Source organism: Aulonocara stuartgranti (assembly GCF_965226115.1).
Source record: "Aulonocara stuartgranti genome assembly, chromosome: 5".
Lineage (NCBI taxonomy): Eukaryota > Metazoa > Chordata > Actinopteri > Cichliformes > Cichlidae > Aulonocara > Aulonocara stuartgranti.
Genome location: NC_138943.1, coordinates 19,626,099 through 19,648,323, shown reverse-complemented (window position 1 = coordinate 19,648,323; position 22,225 = coordinate 19,626,099). Strand labels below are relative to the sequence as shown.

General features: G+C 39.5%; 1 protein-coding gene and 1 long non-coding RNA gene across 2 annotated transcripts in view; both read left to right on the top strand.

Moving 5' to 3' along the window:
* Positions 1–22,225, top strand: part of LOC309706018 (uncharacterized protein) — a 57,087-nt gene that overhangs the window by 6,976 nt on the left and 27,886 nt on the right. The gene's annotated exons all lie outside the window — the stretch shown is intronic.
* On the top strand, positions 10,130–14,186 carry LOC309706020. Its single transcript, XR_014276661.1, has 3 exons — positions 10,130–10,578; positions 10,714–10,996; positions 13,326–14,186. It is a non-coding gene; the product is annotated as an uncharacterized lncRNA (long non-coding RNA).

The window sequence follows — 22,225 nt, the reverse complement described above, 5'->3', positions numbered from 1 at the left end:
CAGTTTGCTTGTGTTCAGGTTTATCAGTATTTTAGTTTAGGTTGTCTTGGTTGGTAATTGGTCCCATTCATGTCTTTGTCTTGTCTCTGTGTTCCAGAGACACAGAGATAAGACAAAGACATGAATGGGACCAATTACCAACCAAGGTGGCTGTGTTCTACCTGTGTTTTGTTCCCTCATTTGCCCTCATGTATTTATTGTCCATCTACCACCGTCACGTGTCGCAATCTCCCTCTTGCTATGCCCTTTCCATATGTCCATTTTGTATCTGCCCTTAGCCCTCCCAGTTTTCTTATGTATCTATCAACCAAGCAATAAAACTCTTAAGTTCAGTCTTGCTGAATGAGTGCTCTGACTTTTACTAAACACAATTAAAAAACACAGTAAAAAAATACTTTTAGCTTTTCTAATATATTAAGTGTGTTTTTTAGAGACTTGGGATGTAAATGTGCCAGTCTTTAAAAGACTTTGTGTCAGCTTCTGTTGTTTAAATGTGCTACGGGGTAAAAAGCATTGACATGACAAAACAGAGAAAGGTTTAGATATTTTTCATAGTGCATGTTTGAAGTATATTTTTTAATTTAAAAAATATATAGTAAAAATGTATTTAACAGAGTTCAGTGGGGAGCATACAAACTGGATAGAAGCAACCTTTGATCCAACTGCATTAGTATCTGTCCAATACTGATACCAGCGTTAGTATCGATATTATCGATATTTGGCTCGATCTGCCCACCCTATCACACACCCATGAGAATGCCTGTCCCCACATAGATTTCAAGTAGTATTCTGCTTCCAGAGTCAATTGACAACTGCTGCCACAAAATGACAGGGTTTTTTTTCTCATACCTGTTTGGATGGATGCAAACATGTACGCCAGTGTGTTTGTGAAATGGACTCAAATGCAGAACATGAGAGGAGATGGTAGTGAGCTTTAAACAAAAGGCGAGCCTTTATTAGATAACAAGAAAACAAAACAAAACAACATGAACAGTGGTGAGAGCTAAACTAAAACCTAAATGGGAAAAACTAGGAAAGACTATCATGACTATGAACATGATTTTGAGCAGGAGCATGAAAGAAACTATGAAATACAAACATAAATGAAAACCTGAACTAGAATAAAACTCAACTTAAACCTAACTGGTAATACCAACAAAAGAACATATTTTCAATATAATATAAGAAAGCAAAAATACAAAATGAACTCAAAATGGACAAAAAAGGTATGAGAGAAGCTTAATGACAGATTGCTGTTTGAGATTAAAGCAGAGAACACTTTAGTATGTATTAACTAACAATCACTTGACAATTAATGCTTTTCTTTTTCTCCGTGATGTAACATCGCTGTCAAATCCACTATGACTTTAATTAATTAAATATTTATTCTTTAATCATTTCTGGTATTGTGTTTAATAGGATATCCTTGAGTGTTGTCTTTTTCTCCCCCTGTGTGGTAGTTTTTATACTGATTTTTGTTTTGCCTTTTGTTGTAGATAATTTTTCAAGCGCAAAAAAAACTGGCCGAGGAGGATGGGTACTTTCTTTTTCTTTTTTGTCTTAATAAAATTCCCTTTATCTACTAATAATTCACGTATTTAATTACAGGTCATTCATGACTTCTCGTCTTACTCCTTTTCTTCTCTTTTTTATCAAACAAGATGTCTCCAAATGATACTGAAGCCTTCAATATGACCAGTTTGGTCCCTGGTGATGACCCACCTAAAGGTTAGCTACTGCTTTTTATTTCCTTTTTTTAAATTTTGGTCTAAGGGTTGTTACAGTTGTATAACAAGTAACATTATTTTGATGAGGAACCAAAATGATATAATTTATTGTGCAAAGCATTTATACAATAAACACCATCTTAGTGCATGAATATCAGAGGGGTATACTACAAACCAAGATCAACGTAGCCAGGCTTTCTTTGCATTAGTGGACTTGAAACTAGGGATGGACCAATCCGATATACAGTATGGGTATCAGTCTGATCCTGATGTAAATTACTGGATCAGATATCGGGGAGAAAAAAAATTTAATCAGATACATTAAATATCACAAAAGTACCTCACAAAACTTGCAACATGGCGCAACCCACAGGGAAAGAGAAATGTTCTGAGGGTGGCATGAGGTTGGTAAGGAAATCAAATGGAGTGGCAAAATCAAAGTTCTTTTTATCAAACACATATGCAGGTGGTCACATATGGTTAAAATGCACTAAGTATACATGATTTTCATATAAATATAGTCTGTAACTTAATTATTTTCTGTAGCCCACACTTTAGTTACATAAAACATGCAAATTTTAATTTTATGCACTGTATAGCCTGTATAATAAATAAATATGTAGCCCAATAAGTATAAAATCCAGAAAGCTACACAACATGTGGTGGTTGCTTTAAAAACACAAGTCTAACTTTCTAAAGTTTCTAAAGTCCAAAGTTTCACACTTTTTTGGTTTAAAAAAAATCAAATTGTTACATGCTTAAATTTACAAAAAATGCCAGAAATCTGCATTGTCATGAACAAAAATTTAAACCTAGTTTTTCGCTATTTGTTGGGTTAGCACTCTGAGGTCCAAAATATAACTGGCTGCATTTTTGACAACTTTTGATTTTACATTTGTATTTCACGTTCAAACTGCTTCATTTTATTTTTTTTCTGCCTTGCTTCGTATAGTTCTTTTCAGCTCAACCTCACGTGTCTGAATGTAGTTGTTTTTTCATTTACATACTGTGTTAACACAACTGATCTGAAATCACACAAAAAACATAAAATCCCAGTAGTATTTTTTACTTGTTGAGTAAATTATTTTTACAACTTGAAATGCAAATATAAATTGTACATTTTGAAAACTTAGGCACATATTTTGTAAACATATACAGCTAGTTATCCAAAAATGCAGCCAATACAGCTGTTTTTGTTTTTTAATTTGTACAACCATTTAAAAATATTACTATAATTAAAATGAGAGAACAATCAGGTGTCACAGTAAGATGCCCCACAAAATTATTTGTGCCAGTAAAAAAAAAATAGTTTATCCATCACAATACAGAGGAGAACACCACAGGGATAAACCCTGCAGGCCTGACTCACTCCTCTTTTTCACCTAGAGATAGCGTTTACATTGCAATCTGCCTTTGTGACATTCATTAGTACCATCACTCAAACACAAAACAAAACAACAACTACACAACAGACTAATTACACAAGACAACTCAACACACAAACTAGATAATCCATGCTAAAAGTCACAAATCTCCCTCATCTCAAAACTCTCTCTCTCACTCACTTGCTCTGTCTCGCTGTCTACCTTCACTCCCAGCTGCACCTTATGCACAATCTGTGGTATTCATTTTATTTCTGTCATCCTGTATTTTATGTATATAAGATTTAGATTGGTTATTTATGGTTGGTTTATACACCTTTGTGTATGTATGTGTGCATATGTTCATGGGTGATATGGCCCAAAATACATATCTCGGTATTCTTTAGCTGGATGGTGATATACAATAGATATCTTGATATTTTTTTAAAGCCATAAAGTAAGAACAAAAAAAGAATTCCTAATCAAAGCTGTGTCCCAAATCTCACATAGGCACTTTTATTAACATACAGCATAGATGTACATGAAAAAATTACTCAGAAATAAATTGTCAGCATTTATTAAATACTAATGCTCCATAAATAAATGTATTACTCTGCGAGGCTCCTGACTACAGTATCCGTAATGCTCCTACAATCCATCAAGCGGTGGGGCTTCGTAGCTTTACCAAAGTCGTACTAAAACATTTTTTGACAGATTGCTGAGCGCCGTGTACCACACAAAATTACAGACTTGGATGCAAATATTCTGATTGGCTGTCACGGTCTCCAATCAGCTGGCTAGCTACTGGATTCTGAAAAGACAGTCCAGAATGTAGCTAAATCCAGTGGAGTGGTTTGGTTTAAACTAGATTAAAACCAACAAGGGTCGTAAGAAATGATATATTTTAAAATAAAATAATTAAACATACTAACCGAAAATGGATTTAGCAAAGTCTCCTTTTGGAATTGGATCCAGCTGACCATGATCATGGTAACCATTCACAAGATCATCACAAGTGTACAGAGCACTAAAATAAACGTGTTAATCTATTTATATTACTGCTCAGTGAAATCTTGGTGCTGCTGTCTATTTCTAAAGTAACAGCTGTAAAAGCTCTAAAGGGTTAGACTGCATGCGATTAAACACAAAAGAGACTTGGAAATTGTAGTTTGTCACCAAATAAATGAGAAATTAATTTTAGTGATCAAATAGATATTCCCTGTGATAAACAATCTACAAATGTAACTGATCACTTTTCTAATCTGTGTTCTAGTAGCTGCAATTACAACAGTTTCAAAACAAAAGTTTGTTAAAAGAATAGGACCAAGCAAAAAAAGATTAGATATTTTCTACTTCGCCATCTGAATGTGAATGCATGCCATGACAATGTGACATGTTTGCTGGGCTTTTTTTTACTTCTGTTTTCTACATGTTGTTTATATAAAATGGTTTCCTTCAGTAGTGAATCGATATTGCACTTACTGGATACTATAAAAACAAGGATTAGTGAAAATGTGTCACTACCAGCCAATTGTAAGCCAAAAGTTCTAACATAGACTGGTCTGGACCAGGTAATGTGTTCATTATAGGTTACCATAGTGATGTAGGTGCTAAAAAGATATCCACTTTTGTGACACTAAATCTCCTGCTTTACACTCAACGTACCTTGCTAACCCAATAATTTTCCTTTATGGTAAACTCCTCAGACATTTTCCTATTTCATACACATACAAGAAGACATACAAAGTGAAATAAAGGTAACTCTGGTTCTGTGTTACTCACAGGGTCTAATCAACTCAAAAGACAAGAGTCTCAAACTGAGGATGTAAGTGAGACAAGTGCATCCTCAGCATTTAATATATTTACTACAGAAAAAAATACAGATGCAAATAACTTTTGCTCTATTTTTTTTCTAGTCTTCCTTATACCACTTGTACTCCAGCATCCCTGAGGAGCCAGATAAAACACCTACAGTGAAAACCGACCTGGCATACAGCACTCTACAGGCACGCTGAAACACATTAAAAATAATTAACTGGCAGAAAACAGAAGATAAGACTAAATGGCCATTACACACTCAAGCCATATTGATAAGACAGGAAAATATTTTTCTTTCTTTCTTTCTTTCTTTCTTTCTTTTATTTTGTAGGAATCTCACCTGGATAATATTTCTACTTAAGACAATAATTTCCAAAAGATTAATAGAGAATTATTGAACCCAATTTAACATTTTGTATGTGCATGGCTTGCTTTCTGGTGTCAGCCCAGAGATTTGTATTACCAGTGCAGTATTATTCAAGTAGCATTTCTATGTTCTACATAATGTGTTCTGTAGAACATTATGGAGTCTTTTTATATACTGTCATTACTGTGTCTCACAAGGGCAGTGCCAGCAAAAATGCTGGAGCTTTCTTTATGTTTATCTACCTTGTTAGGAATGATCTTAATAAGGGCACCACTTTTAAAAGAAGAAAAACCAATAAAGCAATTAAGCTGATCTTTACTGATTAACCATTAATTTAGAGATTCTAATAACTAAATTTGTTAAAATCAGCAGGAAATCTAAATAAGTTCTTAGTTTAATCACTCTTATAAAATAGACTATTGGTTTGAAACCAGTTTATAATAATTACAATCACAGTTATATGTCAATAGTCAGTGAGGTTGAAGGATTTGAGAATTTTGCAAAGGTTGGCAGCATTCATTCCTATACAACATAGGTGTCAAACTCTGTCCCGCGGGCCAAATTTGGCCCGCAACCTAATTACATTTGGCCCGCGAAGCCATACCAAATTACTATTAAAGCTGGCCTACTGGTATTATACAGCTAATATATATATTGTTTAGTATTAAGCTTTGCTCGTTCCATATTCAGTTTTTCAGCAAAACTTGTTTGAGTCCATAAGAAAAGATTCATTCTTATATCTAGAGGAAATTTTTTTTTTCAATAAATATTAATGTTAGCCCGCGACTTTGTTCCAGTTTTGAATTTTGGCCCACTGTGTATTTGAGTTTGACACCCCTGCTATACAACATTAATTATGCCAACATTTGTATTAAAGAAAAAAATATTTACAACAGCGCTGAGGAAAACCAAACAAAGATCTAACTAAAAACTAAGAGAAGAATATATGTGCATGTGAGAAAATTTCCTCACCATGTGCTTCAATGTTAATAAGAAATGACAAAAAAGAGAGCAAAAACTGCCTTGGTGTAAGAAGGAAAGGAGATCTGATAGTGACCATGAGAAAACCACCTGATCCACCAGACACGTTTGCAGAAAATGCATTACTGCATGCAGACATTGCAGGGGAGATGATATATGTAAAGCCAAGAAGTTTCTATTGACCATGGATGGTACAGTATGAAATACAGTCCTTCTATACCAATACATGGCAGCTGCATTAAACATTGTCTGTATTATGTTCAAGATATTTTTGTAACAGGATATGTTTTATTCTTTTGGACACAGATTCACATGAGTACACACACAGACAAAAAAACAAACTGTAAATCAAGTTTTTTCTTAAATATCATTGGCTTTAAAACAAGAACAAATAGAATAAAGCCATGTTAAAATCTACACTGTCTTTCTGGTAATTTATATTATTTCATCAATGTGAATTTTAAAAAAGTAAACAAAATATGAATGTACTTCAATACTAAAAAGGGAAACCGTCTCATTGTGCAAATTTATATCTGTTCATGTTCTCTAAAAGCAGACCGTGAATAAAATTTTCTTGTGCAGATGCTGATGAAGTACATTTAAAAGTCTTGCCTTGAAAAAGTGACACCCAAATATATAATTAAATGCAGACCACACGGGTGAGAGAACAACTCTGCATTCTCTAGCCTCTATTTCTATACTTCATATATTTACATCAGCCCCAGCATGAGAACAAATGAATACTTCAACATTACATCACTATTTACAATTATGGTATTGCATTTTTGACTTGTGTATTTTTTCCAGTTCCATTCTTGATGGTTTAACAAAACACAAAACATGAGCTGGCTTTACTTAGCCATGAACTGGTAATTTATTTAAAAACCAGGTCAACTGTGATAATTGATCTAAATATGAGAATAAATGCTGTGCCTTTGAATTCTAATTGAAATTAGCACTTTAACTAAATAAAGTGCACATTATCAAGTCATTATCAAACTTTAAGTTTTATAATTACTTTTAAAAATAGTTAAGCATTTATGTTGCCAATAAACAAAATATCTTTACAGCTGGGTTTGTTTGTTTTTGGACAAATTCATTCTTTTTAAGGATGTGCCCAGATATCTTTTTGTTTTTTCTTCAAATCATAACAGCACATTTGCATCAGTGTGCATACCACACAGATATGCACACGGGTGTTCACTGCTCGTAGACCCAAATTACACCTTTCTTGGCCGCTACTTCGAAGCACATCTGTCCTGCGTGCTGCACAACAACATTGAATATTTAGTATTTACTGCTGTTTACACTTAGCTAGATTAATGCGATGGTGTTGTGTTTAGTATGTTGCTTTGTTTTTTTTTGCTTGTTTTCTATTTTTCTCTCAACAGGTGATCCAGGAGATTTTTTTTTCTCCCCCCCTTTCTCACTGTCCCTCTCCCCTTCTGTTTTTCCTTTCCTTCCTCTTTCTTTCTCCCTTTCCTATCCCTCACTCATGTCTGTCCCGTCTGTAACATCTGAAAATAAAATATAATAAATAATAAAAACAAAGATCCACCAAATGGACCAATACGGCAATGCCACGATGATCCATTTGGCAAAGTAAATCCATTGGGTATCCTTGTTGGTCTTCAGACAACAATTCTGATGGCTAAAGAACCAAATGGGACAGGCAGGGGAAAAAAAAAGTACCGTATAAAGACTTGAAATGTCATGTCAGATTAGACCTCTGACCTCTCATTCAAGATCAATAGACTGATATGAAGGTCAATGCGATATTACAGTTTTTCTCAAACGCTAAAACACAAAAGCCAATCCTCTAAACCAAATGATCAGTTGTCTAAACACGTTTACTAAATCTAGCCATCATTTACCAATATCATAAACACATGTCACATGAAGACACAATTCACAGAACACAATCCTCCATTGTCATAAATCTAAACACATCTTTCCTTGATAAAACACAAGTTGCAAAAGAACTCTGCTCACATGCTTGCCACAGTCAGCAATATTTGAACACAATGAACACACCTGGCGTCATTCATTACCAGTGTTGGGTAAGTTACTTTAAAATAGTAACTTAGTTACATTACTAGTTACTTCTCTCAAAAGTAACTCAGTTACTTCAAGTTACTCGTTACTTTCAAAGTAACTAGTTACTAGGGAAAGTAACTTTGGTTTTACTCAGAATTCTCTTGTTAATGTGTTGCTTCCATAACTTTGCCAATCTTCTAGCTTGCTTACTTGCCACAAGTGCACTGTGCCACCTACCAATAGAAAGAAAAAGATAATGTGCATATTTCCACGAGAGAAATCCCACGCCTGGACCGTCATTGACTGCTGCCATGATTCTAGCCTACGTCACAGTGTCATCTGCGCCTTTTACATCCAACACAAAAACTGCAGTCGTGGTGCTTTCGATTGTACTCAGAACTCGGAAATTCTGCCTTCCGAATAGGAAGATGTAGGTAACACCAGACTGCAGATGAGCTGCATACAGAGCTGGACTGGGACAAAAAAATCATCCCGGGCATTTTGACTAGAGACTGGCCCACCATTATAGGAAAAATCATAAAGCCTTTGAATGAAAATAAACACTGTTGTGACAGTGATGTACACTGTCTGATGGTATATATGCATCAATCTATCAATCGTTTGTTGTAAGATTCAGATAATTATTTTTTAAAAGCTAGACATTTTAAATGAGAATAAGAAAGAAAAGTATTTCTTTGTGCCCCCCTTTCCCTGTTAATGCCCTACCTGCCCCCCTGGCAACACTTTGCTAGACCCGCCCCTGCACAGTTACCAGCTGTCAGCTACTTAGAAAAGGATCCTGGTGTTATTTGTCTCTCAGAAACAGTTCATAACTTCCCTTCAACTCATTCATGTCACCTAAAAGGTAAACCTGTTTCTCCATCACCTGTTCAGCTCTGATGATCCAGTAAGGACATCTCCTGGTTTCATCTTCATGTTTCCCTCTCACCACATAACCAAACCATATCATGACCAGCAGCTTTTTTGCAGCTGTGGCTCCAGCAAACATCAGCTGATACTAGAAATTAATATTAAATAAATTCTAACAACAGCTGATCAAGCTTAAACGTGCTGCTGTTGTTTAGCGCGACATCCGCTGGTTTCCTCTTTCGGCGCAAAGTGAGCAATAAACACACAAGAGAGAAAAGACGATCAGCTGATCACTGATCAGTTTTCATGATTGAAGTAGAAACGGGAGAGGGAGGGGAGAGAATGAGAGAAGAAGAGGCAGCTGTGCAACGTAAAGACACAGAATAACTCCAGCTTTGTGCCTTTTCCATTGTAGCTGAATTACGGGACAAACTGTCACCTCAATAAGAAACGCGTAATATTTTCTCTGAATACCAGACGGGACGGTTGGCAACTCTAATAACTTATGAACAAAATAAAGTTTAACATCGTTAACATCATAGCACCACCCAGCTGTATAGAAACTCCGTCATGCTAGCTAGCACGCAGTACGGAAAAAGTCAGAATAACGAAAATAAACTCCACCTAAACTTGGTTTATATCTGACCCAGAGAGACTGCAGGTCATAACTTCTTACCTGAAGTTCAGTTCACACTTGGACCGGCGGCCGCCTCGGTCTCTTTTCCGTCTGCGTCCCTTTTCCTTCATCCACCTGCTGGCCTCACCACTTGCTAATGTTACTGAATCTGTGGAAGCTCCGCGATAGCCACCACACGAAGTAACGAGTAACGACCCTATCTAAATCCCAGTAACGAGTAACGCGTTCCTGATTTTGGCATAATAACTAGTTACCGTGCTCGTTACCACAATAATAACGTAGTTACTGTAACGCGTTACTTAATAACGCGTTAGTCCCAACACTGTTCATTACACACAACGACTCAAAATTGAAGACACTTGTTGCTAATGCTGTGACCACATGTATAAAAGCAAGTTCAGAGTGCAGAGTATACTGAAGATTCCAAACAAACACAATGGATGAAGGCAGAGTCAGGGGAAGAGGAATTCGATGCAGAGGAGGGAGAAGAGCTGGCCCTGGAAGAAGAGGAGCAGGCCAACGAGGAAGAGGAGTTCAAATGGGAGGAGGAAGAGGAGCAGGCCAACGAGGAAGAGGAGGAGGCCAACATGGGAGAGGAGAAGGTCCAGGAGGGAGAGCAAGACCACCTCACACCATCATTACGGATGAGATGCAAGCAACAGTCATTGACCATGTCATTGTCCATGGCATGACAATGGCTGAAGCAGGACTAAGAGTCCGTCCAAACCTGAGTAGGTTCACCGTGGCCACCATTATCAGGGCATTCAGACAACACAACAGGTATTGTACTCGATTGCTTTCTTTGTCACAATACAGTTTTACAAACCTGTGAAAGTAGTCAATTGTTTTCAAATCAGTTGTGACTGTATTGGCACTGTATTGTAGTGTCAATTAGCAACACGTTTCTTTCTTTAGAGTTGAAAGAATGCCACATAGAGGTGGGAGGGTTGCCATATTTACAGCGGCACAAGAAACCCTCATTGTGGATATGGTTCGTGGGAACAACCTCATCAGACTCCAGGAGATCAGAGACAAAGTCATTGCCGATAATGTCAACTTTGAGAGCATTGACGATGTCAGCTTGGCCACAATAGACCGAGTTCTCCGGCGCCAAAAGACGCGGATGAAACAGGTCTATAGGGTTCCCTTTTAGCGCAACTCTGCGCGACACAAAGACCTACGTTACGAGTATGTGCAAGTAAGTATAAGATAAGATAACTCTTTATTGTCATTGCACAGTTATACATAGTACAGTAGTATAGTACAATGAAATTGGAAAAACTGTTCTACGTCGGCACTACATATAACACAACACGGCACGATATGACACATCACAACGCAACAAACAACACAACACAGTATATTAACTTAGTATAAAAAAGAAGAATAAGTGTATGTGTATTGCACACTGTTATTATTGCACATTAATTATTATTGCACCTTGTTATAAATATAAATATTATTGTTATCGTTTTAAACATTGTTACCTCCCCCCTAAAAAGTCCAGGGAGGTATCCAGTCAGGTCAACTATTTACATTGATCAGGGCTATTGCCCTGTTGTAAAAGCTGTCCTTGAGTCTATTTGTTCGGGACCTCAGCAGCCTGAACCTCCTGCCAGAGGGCAGCAGCTTAAACACCCGGTGTCCTGGGTGTGTGCAGTCCGGTAGGATGCTGCGTGCCCTCTTGAGACAGCGAGTGCTGTACAGGTCCTTCAGGGAGGGAAGAGGATGTCCAATGATTTTTTGGGCCATGTTGATGACCCTCTGGAGTGCCTTTCTGTGTGCTGTGGTGCAGCTGGAGAACCACACACCGATGCAATATGTCAGCACACTTTCAATGGAGCAGCGGTAGAAGACGGTCAGCAGCTCCTTCTTCAGGTCCATTTTTCTGAGGATTCTCAGAAAGTGGAGACGCTGTTGGGCCTTCTTTAAGACCGCAGAGGTGTTAGAGCTCCATTGGAGGTCTGTGTCTATGTGCACACCCAGAAACTTGAAACTGGAGACCCTTTCCACGCACTCCCCGTTGATGCTGACAGGCTGCAGCTCGGACTTCCTCCTTCTGAAGTCAACTACCAGTTCTTTTGTTTTGGTGGTATTGAGGTCCAGGTTGTTATCTGCACACCAATCTGACAGCCTCTGAACTTCAGCTCTGTATGCAGTCTCATCTCTCCCTGAGATGAGCCCCACCACAGTGGTATCATCTGCAAACTTGATGACTGTGTTGTCTGGGTGGGAACTAACACAGTCATGTGTGTACAGAGTGTACAGTAGGGGACTCAGTACACAGCCTTGTGGAGAGCCGATGTTGAGGCTGAGGGCTGAGGAAAGATGAGGCCCCACTCTAACTCTCTGTACACGGTCTGAGAGGAAGTCTTTGATTCAGCGGCAGGTGGTGGAAGGAAGTCCAATTTCCAGCAGTTTATCTATTAGTCTGTCCGGGAGTATCGTATTGAAAGCAGAGCTAAAGTCAACAAAGAGCAGCCTGGCGTAACGGCCCTGCACTTCCAGGTGAGAGATGGTGGTTTGGAGCGTTGTAGCAATGGCATCTTCAGTTGATCTGTTAGCTCTGTATGCAAACTGGAGCGGGTCGAGTGTGGGTGGCAGGCAGGACATGATGTGACATCGGACCAGTTTCTCGAAGCACTTCATTAAAACAGGTGTTAGAGCAACTGGTCGGTAGTCGTTGAGGCTGCTAATGTTAGTACGCTTTGGCAGTGGGACAATTGTGGCTGACTTTAGGCACGGCGGGATGCAGGACTGGGACAGTGAAGTGTTGAAGATCTTAGTGAAGACCCCAGCCAGCTGGTCTGCACACTCTTTTAGGACCTTTGTGGTTACCCCATCTGGTCCGGTGGCCTTCCTGGGGTTCACTGCCCTCAGTGTGCGCCTCAACCCCTTATATTCCTGCACTATAAGGCTTGGGCTACTGCTGCTGTCCGATGTTTTTGCTGCTGTTGCCTCTGGTCCCTTCACCTCAAAGCGTGCGAAGAAGTGGTTCAGCTCCTCTGCAAGCTCCGCGTTACCCTCAGTCAACGTGGTATTGCCAGGTTTGTAGTTGGTTAAGTGCTGAACTCCCTGCCATACCTGTCGTGAGTTGTTGGTGGTGAAGTGGTCTTCAATCCTTCTCTTGTACGCTGCCTTGGCCTCTCTGATGCCTCTTTTCAACTCAGATCTGGCTGCACTGTACTGCATACCATCACCGGATCTAAAAGCGGCGTCACGTTGCTTCAGCAGGACCTGGACCTCTTTAGTCATCCAGGGTTTCTGGTTGGAATACACCCGGAGACGTTTGTCCACAGTGACACTGTTGACACAGAAGTTAATATATGAGAGCACTGATGTTGTGGCTCTTCAAGGTCCTGATGTTCGAACACGCTCCAGTCCGTGTTTTCCGTGTATACATCCATGTTCACAGTACAGTTAGTGGACATACTGTGTTGCTCACTGGCCTACATTACTTCTGGACAATACTGTGCTACCTGATTGACTGTTGTTCTGAACACCTGTGCACTTTCACATTTTCACAGAGGATATTACAGTTGGACGCGATGGCTAGACCTCATGAGTACCTCTTCCTGGATGAGGCTGGCTTCAACCTGCAGAAACGAAGGCAAAGAGCCCGTAACATCATTGGCCAAAGAGCCATCACTGAGGTCCTTGGCCAACGGGGGGGTAATATTACCCTTTGTGCGGCCATGGGTTCGGAGGGGCTTGTCCACCGGCATGCTGTCCTTGGGTCTTACAACACCCAACGTCTCCTCACCTTCCTAGAGGAGCTAAAAGACATCCTCCTGGACCGCCAACAACACCATCCTGGGCCCGCACATCACATTTATGTGATCATTTGGGACAATGTCGCTTCCACAGAACAAACCAAATCAGAGAGTGGTTCACCACCAACAGTGACCACTTTTTAAACGTCTGTCTGCCACCCTACTCCCCTTTCCTGAACCCTATAGAGGAGTTCTTCTCATCGTGGAGATGGAAGGTTTCTGACAGACAACCATACACAAGAGAGACCCTCCTAAGGGCAATGGAGCTGGCCTGTGTTGACATCCCAGCGGAGGCCTTCCAAGGATGGAATCGCCATTCCAGGGCGTTTTTCCCATGGTGCCTGGCAAGAGACAATATAGCCTGCGATGTGAATGAGGTGATGTGGCCCGACGCAGCTCAATGACATGATGCCGCACAGTGATTGTGGTGTGAATAACGTAAATAAAAAAACTTCACACCCTGATCATGTTTTCAAGAGTACTGTTGTGTGCAATAGATTCTGTTTTTGCATTGAGTTGTGTTACAGTAGTGTACATACATGCAGGATTTTTTTATAGATTTATACTCTTCATATGAAACTCAGAAATCTAAATGCCTAATCCTCTGCAGAGATCTACGACGATCCGTTACTGTATAGTTTCTAAAAATATGCATTGGCAGTTATGAAACAAAGAACCTTCTCACAAATTGAGCATTGTGTTTTCAATTGTTTTGCTGTAGTGTGTAATGATGTGTATAGTGTTTACATTTTTGAAAGCTTCGAGCTGCTCTTTTGGTGTGAAAGTTTGAGTTTTGCAGTGGGAAGGTGTGGTTGTGTTTATGTAGCTTTAGAAAAGGGTGTTGTGTTTAGACATTGGGGAACATGGTGGAAACATTTGTGAAATGTGTTTTAGCATTTGAGAAAAACTGTAATATCACTGCGGTAGGAATTAGAACAAAACTAATGGGAAAGGAGACCCCTTGGACATAAATCAGTGTGATGAGAACTATTGATAACAAAAGAAAGAAGCTTTGGAAAAAATATATCTGTCCCATCCGCTAACATGGAGGAGGCAGGGTTTATGACCTATACTGCAGCCAGATACCAGGGGGCAATAGAGACGTTTTGGCTTCATTTTTGGGGAGCTGTCGCCTTGTCCATGTTTTCTGCAGTCATTGGTACAAACAGACCAGTTTTACTGTAACAGGTGCACTTTCATGTGCAAATGATAGCATTTCAGATCGTTTGGCAAGTTGTTGTGTAAGGACAAGAGAGGCATTGTGGACAAAACAAGAAACCCCCCATAATCTTTAGTTAAAATATTATATTTGGTTAAAATGTTCTGATTGTTCAAATATGTTATTTTCTTTGGTTGTTGTAAAATAATGTGTGCCACAGTCTCCAATAAGACATGGTACGCGAAGGGTAGTTATTCCTCAGTTCCTAAAGATGAGCCCACAGATTGCAGAGAATGTGGGAAAGTTGGCTGTTAATCCCCATTATGTGTCATTAGTATATATTCATTGGTAGCGATAGTCATGAAGCTAACAATTAGCAGCTAGAGCTAATTCTCTAATGCTTGTGGAAACCTTGCGGCGCTGTAGTGGACATATACTGACATATACAGTTGTCCTGAGACAACTGGGGAAGTACAGTCTTCCACAGGAGCTGCTGATCCAGTTCTACACTGCGGTCATTGAGTCTGTCCTGTGCTCCTCCATCACAGTCTGGTATGGAGCAGCCACTAAACAGGACAGGAGCAGACTGCAGCGGACTGTACGGGCAGCAGAAAGGATCATCAGCACGCCCCTGCCCTCCATCCAGGATCTGTACCTCTCAAGAACCAGGAAACGGGCAGGGAAAATCATCACAGACCCCTCACACCCTGGACACAGACTTTTTGATCTGCTGCCCTCTGGCAGACGGTACAGAAGCCTGCAGACCAGGACCACCCGACATAGGAACAGTTTCTTTCCCCTCGCCATCTCCCTTCTTAACAGTTGACCTGTCACACTGCTCCCACTGCCAGACTGCAGCTGCACCTTATGTACATTTTGTAGTATTCATTCCACCTCATTCATTTCTGTATTTTATGTATATAAGTTTAGATTCGTTATTTATAGTTGTGTTACGGGCCCCAAGAATGGTGCCACAATAACAAAGAAGAAATCCCTGCAAACACAGGTAAAGTTCAGGAGCAATGAAGACAGTGCACTCGGTTTGCCTCTCAGATTGCATCTCTTATTCAAGTTTCAATAAACATGAACAGCATTAACAATATCCACGTGTGCATGACTTTTTCAGTCCCAGTGTCCATATCTGTCCATTTCCCCAAAGTCACAAGTAGAAAAATAAATGAATTCACACTCTACACGTTCCACTATTTTACATGTACTTCATGCAATCGCTCAGTCTAAGCAAAACAAAAGTACACACCTGCTCTTACTTAAGCAGTTGGAAGCCACTGTAATCTACAATGAATTTACAGCAATATACGACTGTACAGATTCTGAATACTGGAATTGAGCAGAATTAGACACACATTTACAGCACACTGAGGATGAAATTCACTTTTGCATAACATGGACAACTTCTTTCTACTTCACATGTCATTAACACTCACATATTAAACAGCTATATACTTTTCAAACCTCAATGACACTTAACAATAAAACATCTTTGTATCATAAGCTTTATATAAAATAGTAAAGTGTGCGGGAGTACCAACCTTCATAATGAAAAGAAAATAAATCGATATGAATGACCTTCCTACAAGACAATGCTCTGGGCGCTAACGACCCACAATGCAAAACATTACCGCGCCGTTTCTGCTAGCGGCCTGCGCAGCCTGACGCCGCTGTCTCACACTGATGCGAGTCGACTGCGCGGCAGTGCCCATAAGTGTTACAGGTACTGTTCTACTTCTTCACAAGTTAACATGGAGATAAAACATTGTTATGTACAAACAGTGGTAGTATTTCTTTACCAGGTACCAACCTGCAAACACAGGTAAAGTTCAGGAGCAATGAAGACAGTGCACTCGGTTTGCCTCTCAGATTGCATCTGACTCGTGGGCGGAAGTCCATCCCCCTAAAGCAACCGGGTTGCACCTGTCTTGGAATAATAGTTCCGCCTGGGGTGTTGCTCCATTTCTTTGTACCTTCTATACAGTTTATGTGACAAAATAATGCACTGGTTAGGTTGGTCATGTTGTCAAAGTCATTTTGGATATTAATAGCCACAGAAAATAACTGATAAACAAATTAAATAAATTAAATTAAATGATTAACACAAAAGTGGCCATGCATTTTGGGTGTGCCACAGTTGGTTTACACAGCTTTGTGTATGTATGTGTAATGTGTATATATAGACACGTGTGTGTGTGTGTGTGTGTGTGTGTGAGAGCCACCATCTTTTTTTTTTTTTTTTTTTTCTTTTTTTTTTTGCCTGTCCCATTTGGTTCTTTAGCCATCAGAATTGTTGTCTGAAGACCAACAAGGATACCCAATGGATTTACTTTGCCAAATGGATCATCGTGGCATTGCCGTATTGGTCCATTTGGTGGATCTTTGTTTTTATTATTTATTATATTTTATTTTCAGATGTTACAGACGGGACAGACATGAGTGAGGGATAGGAAAGGGAGAAAGAAAGAGGAAGGAAAGGAAAAACAGAAGGGGAGAGGGACAGTGAGAAAGGGGGGGAAAAAAAAAATAAAAATCTCCTGGATCACCTGTTGAGAGAAAAATAGAAAACAAGCAAAAAAAAACAAAGCAACATACTAAACACAACACCATCGCATTAATCTAGCTAAGTGTAAACAGCAGTAAATACTAAATATTCAATGTTGTTGTGCAGCACGCAGGACAGATGTGCTTCGAAGTAGCGGCCAAGAAAGGTGTAATTTGGGTCTACGAGCAGTGAACACCCGTGTGCATACCTGTGTGGATCAGCGCGCTTGTATTCCAAAGGTTTCTCCATGTAACGATCTGCTAGGGAGTGTGGGGGGGCTGTCACTACCCGATCCGTACCGGAAACCCGATCGGTACCCCGCATGCGCAAATCTTACGTCACTTCCTGTATTTGCCAGCATTGCGACATTTAAATATATTTGAATGATACGTGTCAATACGGTTAGCGCTCAGTTAGCTCCTAGCATTTGTCGACAGCTCTTCCTCCTTTTCGACAGCCCGGGACATTTAAACAATGGATGTATACAAGCAAATTTATGCTTTTCTCCTTGTCACTACCCGATCCGTACCGGAAACCCGATCGGTACCCCGCATGCGCGAAAGGTTTCTACTTCCGGTCGTAGCGTTTTACGATAGTTATGGGTCAGAGTATCTGTTAAAATGTTAAGAATAACAAGTATATCTTAAAATGTTTGCAATAATGAAGCATTTCAGTACAATGTAGACAAAAACGAAAAATAAAAAGAAAGTTACGGATCAGGACTCTCCAATCCTTACTGCGCATGTGTAAAGTCTGACCGGCGCATGTGCAGATGTTTTCTTCTTCTTCTGTTCGTTTAATGGCAGTTTACTCCCCAGTGTACGAGGATACCGCCACCTGCTGACCGAGCGAATAAACCCTATTATAAACTGAATTATCATCATTACAAACGTGTGTTAAATCTGATTTAGCGATAGTCGAGTGTGTTTATGCTCGTCTGTGAGGAGAGGATTGATTAGAATAGTGATGATGACGTCAGCTATCACTGTCAATTGTCAGTAAACACTTCATCTGGCTGATGAATCTACACGTGAGATATTACAAAGTCTGCATTATTAACTCTGTAATTAGGCGCCATTCTCCTTATGTTACGGCGCTGTTGCTCAATCGGGGGACGCTCTTTGTTGAGGAGAAAAGCATGAATTTCTTTGTATACGGATTATCCATTGTTTAAATGTCCCGGTAGTCGAAAAGGAGGCAGAGCTGTTGAGAAATGCTAGGAGCTAACTGGGCGCTAACCGTATCATTCAAATATATTGAATGTCGCAATGTTGGCAAAGAGAGGAAGTGACGTAAGATTTGCGCATGCGGGGTACCGATCGGGTTTCCGGTACGGATCGGGTAGTGACACTGACTATGCTGTCTGTGTTGAGCGCTCAGTGGATCTGCGCTCGACAGTGCAGCCTAGGCGGAGTAGTCGAACACAGATTCACTGAGCGCTCAACACAGACAGCATCGTCAGAAGGAAAATTGATAAAATAAATTACAAATGTTGTATTGTTCGATACATATGCGTACCGAACCAAAAGCACTGTATCGAACGGTTCAATATCGATACGAATATCGTTGCACCCCTAATATATATATATATATATATATATATATATATATATATATATATATATATGTATATGTATATATATATATATATATAAAACAAACAGGGGCTAAAAGAAGCTAAACTTTCATATGGTATGTCTCTGGCAACTTTAACATGATGTCCCAGGGACAACATCTACGCGATGTCCCAGGGACAACATTTACGCGATGTACCAGGACAAATTTGTAAATTTCTGGATTACTGTTAATCTCCATAGAATCAAGAACTCATGTCCAGTTTCACAGCTATGGACCAGTTAATTATGTTTCCAGGTGATAGTTTGATTCATAGATTCAGCACACAACCATAAGTCTAGGCCTTTTAGTCCAGATTCTCTTCACTTATGTTTGTAAAATGATCAGGGAAGCTACTGCAATTTTGCCTGACCCAACCCCCGGGCCACGAAACACCCAAAAAGTTGGGGAACGCTGGTCTAGAGAACACTGGTTAGCTAATAATGTCGTCAAGTAGCCTATAACAAACAGCAAGCCAAGTGAGGAACATATGTATAATGCTTACCGTAACACTGGTTAGCTAATGCTGTCGTCAAGTAGCCTATCACTAGCAAACAAACAGCAAGCCAAGTGAGGAACATATGTATAATGCTTACCGTTTATTAAAGGAAAGTATCCTAAATTGACTTCAAATTCGGCGGACAGGCGGGGGTTTCTCGCTTCTTCACTTGTATTTCGAAATACTCGAAGGCGGGTATTTCGAAGTCGCAAAGGAATGACATCACAAGAAGGTGATTGGTCACTTGCCATGTTGAACCTGGAACAACATTAATTATGATGATGTGGGAACAATGCTGACACGAGGAAATCAGATCGTCCAATCACAGTGGGTGAAAACTGGTGAATCACACTATCTTTGTTTATGTTATTTCATTCATGTTACTGTTAGGAGTATTAGCATTTGAATTTAAAGACTAACCATAAGGCAGTGCGCCTAAAAAGAGCTGTGTGAGACTGTACAAATGTGTAACGACGTGCTATGTCTATATATTTGCAGGCACAGTAAAGTAAAACTAATAAAGCTACACTGGTTGCAATTCCTTTCAATCCAAGTGTGCAACAGTTGACTTGAACTGTGGGAAAAAAACAATCAGATATAGTAGGGTGACCATATTTTGATTTCCAAAAAAGAGGACACTTAGCTCAGTCATGAAGAACTTGCTTAAAGAAACTGTTGTGATATTTTGATACCATGGTAGCATTTACAGGATATTGTTTTATTGTGATATTATACAGAAAAGAGTTACTCAATAAGGCCCATTTAATAGTTGTTTTTCTCTTTCTCTCTGACCCAAGAATTGATGTGTAAGACTCACAAGCTGGTACCCCAAGGTCGAAAATACCACAGAGACGAGACCACTTCCTTACTCCCATCCTCCCTTTTTCTTTATCTCTTAGAAAAAGGCTCGTTAAAGGCCAGGTGGTTTGTTTCAGAATTCACTAATGAAAGAACTCTGTATTCTATGTCTAGGAGTGTATTTTGCTGGGATGATCATAAATTGTAGCTGAACTGATAAACTACACACAGGATACTTCTTTGCTCACAAGGCAGGAAGACGTTTCCTTATTTGGTCTGTACCGGTTTGAACTGAGAACTTGCTGACACACGAACCTTTTTTTCCTCTATATAAGCTGTTATGTACTAAATAAACCTTTGAGTCGATTGGGAAGGCAACCTAAAGCAGTCTCTGTTTTCTTGTTCTCCCAAGCTGCTCCCGAGCTCGTACTAACACGCTGAATGGCATACCTGAGTGTTACTTTAAATAATTAGGAATCTTAGAAGGAAAGGACAGAACTCTGCTTATCGCTCGTGCCTTGGAGGGAAAACCGGGATGGACATTTTTTCCTTCAGAAACATATTTAACATATTTAAACGATGCCTTCTCTGTGGAGTTAATGAATTGTGAAAGAAAATATGTAATATAGGCTTTTACAAGACAACAAGTGCAAAAAAATAGCTTAAAAGCCTCTGGAATAACAAATAATGGTACAGAAATAATGCCTCATCTGCATAAGAAAAATCATATATATATGTATATATAGTATATATATATATGAAGTTCATGGCAGTTCAAGTACTTACTGTTTATGGCAATAGTAGATGGGTCACTGCCAGGAGACATAAAAAGAAAAGCATCAAGCTTTGCAACATAAGCACACCAACTTCAGCTCCAGCAGGTAAAATCTTTCTAACCATCTCCAACTACACAGTCCCTGTTAGTGTCTGCCCACAGGAGGAGCCTGTAGACACTTGGCTTGCAAAGTAGAAATTACACTAATGAAGCTTCACAGCTCAATATGACTGAGGCTGTCACTGTGATCAAGGATTTCCTCAGAGTCAGTTTTGGTGAAGGAAAGGTTGCTAACATCACCAAATCAGGCAGGTGACCATGAAAGTAAATACTAGGTTCTCTGACTAAATTCGCTATTGATATCATCAACGAAAATCTGCTGGAGAGAGAATTTATTAAAAACTAAATGTTAAAAGATTGCAACTCCCACTAAGTGTAATTCTGTCAGTCTACGGTAAAATACTGTAATTACATAAACATTTAATATTTTATAAAAACCAACATTAAATAGGGCTTGAGTTAAATATAGATACCAGGGGGCGATAGAGACAATTGGCTTCATTTTTGGGGAGCTGTCACGTCGTCCATGTTTTCTACAGTCACTGGTTTTGTACCTTTTAATATATCAGTCTCCGTGTGTGCAGACAACAATATTACAATATGCAGTAAAACCACTCTATACCTATTTCAGACACATATGTTAAAAGAAAAGTTCTCCTGTCCGACACACCAGACAGCAACTAAACTTCTGGAGATGGCCGGTCTCAGACCACATGGAGAGTGAATTGTTCTTACACGCCCCAGACGGGAGAGTCAAACTCTTTGTACAGTGACTATTCCTCCATCATCATCAAAAGTGAGTCTGCGGCTTTACCACAAAGTACTGATATTATCTTAATGTGTGAAAGCAAAGCATGCTTTCAGTATGTTGGTCAGACACAGATGTGATCCTAACTGCAGTTATTGTTTCAACTCTTCAGCTCCTCTTCCATGTAAACTCATCATTAATCCACCAGTGATCACAGAGACAGACTCAGTCACACTCAGCTGTGAGACTCCTTCATCTGTTTCTGTGCCTGAATGTTATTTACAGTAGCATGTTGACCATTACAGTACAAATGTCTTTTTTTCTTTTCCATATTATTACATACTGATAAACCACCTTAATAACAGACATTTTGTGCTGCAATATGTCAGTTTTTGTTGATCTAAAGGTTGGATTAAGAGCCACAGATTTAACAACCTTCATTCCTGG